Here is a 2,547-nt window from a genome sequence, read left to right on the forward strand (position 1 = left end):
GAAATGTGGTTGTAGGAAATTTTAAGGAACTGTCACGTCATTTTTACCTGAAATCGCGGAATTTTTCCGCTGCGTTCTGTAATTTTTACCTGAATCTTGTCGTAATTTTTCACAGGAAAAATGACGATACCGTTAATTAAATTTTCCGAGTCGATTCCGTAGTCGGTGAGCGTAGTGTGAGTTCCGGAATTTTTACTGAACATTTTTATCCGTGTGTCGAATTACGATGGGATAGAGAATTGAAGGGGCTTTATTTGTCAGTGCATCAGTGGATTCATAATCAATTTCGATAATTACAAGGTTTAATTTTTAGAATAAATGAAACGGAAGTGCAAGAAATATGTTTGTTAATTCAAAACATAAAATTTTTATTATTTGAGGGCTTAACGAGATTGAAGAACTTGAGTTGTATGTTTGAAAAGTTGATATTTTCAAAGACTGGAAAGTATGAAATTTCAGGTATATTTTAAAATTCTCTATTCATTCTTAACCCAACAGAATTAATCTTTCACAATAATTTTAAGAGTTCAAACTATCATTGAAAAATCGACGAAAAACTTAAATTCCGTTGAATTTCCAAAAAGAATAATAAATTCCATGAGCGCTTTGATCGCAATTTTAATTTAAAAAATTAATTCATTCACCTTAAAAAAGATTGGAAAGTATGAAATGTCAGGTATATTTAAAAATTCTCTATTCATTCTTAACCCAACAGAATTAATCTTTCACAATAATTTTAAGAGTTCAAACTGTCATTGAAAAATCGACGAAAAACCTAAATTTCATTGAATTTCCAAAACGATTCGATTTCAATGACTCGATTTCAATTAAAATTCACAAAATTGAAAAAGAATTCAGATTTGTTTCTCAATTTCAAATGATTTCCAACAGCGTCTAAAAATCGAATGAAAAAAATGACGTGAGAATCCTAGAATTAATTTTCCCATCACAATTTTACTATGACGCTCCTCGCATTGTGAGAATGAAGAGAAATCGTGCACGATTCCCTAGACCCCCCGAAAACCGACTGAATTCACTAGGAGCCACGGTCGATACGTGGACACAATGGAGGGTGTGGCGTTCGAGGATGAAAGCCTTCACCTCGCGTAGCTCCCTCGATGCCATTGGTCCCCAGGTTGAAGTGTTGAGCATGGCGGTGGGCTCACCTCCCACCTATTCTCACCCAACTGACCATCAAATCCACGAGATCCCTCATCAAAACGCCACCGCACTCATCAAGCCCATCTCTCACTTTCCCATTGAATTGTGCCCCGCGCACAGTTGACAAGTTAACGCCACTGATGGATTTGTTGGCCTCCTCACAGCAAAATGATTCATAAAACGCGGAGGATGAGGGGAGTTGATAGATACAAGGAGGAACTCGGTCGGCTTTAATGGATACACGTGTTGTCGAGATTATTTCGGTTAAAAATGGGTGGATTAAGGCACGAGACGCGCGACGCGATGACGACCGGGAAGATTGATGAGACGTGTTTACCATTACTAACTGAGTTGAGCATACTCCGTGACCCTTTCACACTAATGGGACCGTGAAATTCATTATTCAGGGCCTGACAAATTGACGGAATTCCTGTGTCAATCAAGAGATGTTCGGAATATTGTTTGCAATTCGAAAGCAATTTTTAGCCCTGGATATTACCCTTGAATCCATTTCAAGAAATTTCATTACTGAATTGAAATTATTAATAATTTATATGAATTAATATAAATTATTACTATGTAAATTTCAGGTAAATGTAATCCTGAATTGACAATTAGTTGAAATTCCACCGTAATTTCGCGCTGGATATTCGTGTCTTATTGGAAAATTGAAGAGAGTCGGAGAATTCTCTTCCCACTGCTCAAACATTTGAAATTCCATTGAAGTTTTATTGAAATAGGAAATTCTATAATTTTTCCCCGAACTGGAATTTCATGAAAATTACAAGATTCTTCATTTTTGTCTTTTAGATGGCTAGAATTTAGGGGTCAATTTTCGTAGGAATTTTTCTTCGTGTGACTTGAAAGTTGAAAAAACGAAGTTGAAAAAAATATTGAAAAAAAAATATATATATACAATTAACATCTTCAGAGAAACAAATTTTTACACTTTTGAATGCAATTTAATGCAATTCATTTTCCAAAGAATGAGAATTCTTCTGTTACGAATTAAGAACAATGTTCTAAATTCAGAAAATATGTTATCACTGCGATAAATTTGTCAACTCGAGCTGTCGAGTCCTCCCCCTGCCTCCCTAATAATTCCTCAATCATCTCCAAAGCAGCCTAAACCCCTCGAAATTCCAAACCACAACTTTAAAAAAATCATTCCAAGATATTGGTCGGTTTTGTTAAGCCACAAAACTAGCCTCTTGAGGCTTTCGCGCCCCGAATGAAGAAACCGAGGTTATTCCTGGTTGAACAAACACTGGAATGGGTCGCGTGCGCCTCCCACATATTTATAGATTTTATCTCTTTGACTTGCCACGTACGCACTGGCGCATTTTCGTCCTGTCCGCCACCTTTTTTTACACTCCCTCCCCCCCC

At 36.6% G+C, this 2,547-nt stretch overlaps 1 protein-coding gene across 1 annotated transcript in view; it reads left to right on the forward strand.

Annotated features, from left to right (window-relative positions):
- Positions 1 to 2,547, forward strand: part of LOC107046101 (paraplegin) — a 94,751-nt gene that overhangs the window by 82,029 nt on the left and 10,175 nt on the right. The gene's annotated exons all lie outside the window — the stretch shown is intronic.

This window comes from Diachasma alloeum, unplaced genomic scaffold (assembly GCF_001412515.2).
Source record: "Diachasma alloeum isolate Michigan unplaced genomic scaffold, Dall2.0 Dall_scaffold_01204, whole genome shotgun sequence".
Lineage (NCBI taxonomy): Eukaryota > Metazoa > Arthropoda > Insecta > Hymenoptera > Braconidae > Diachasma > Diachasma alloeum.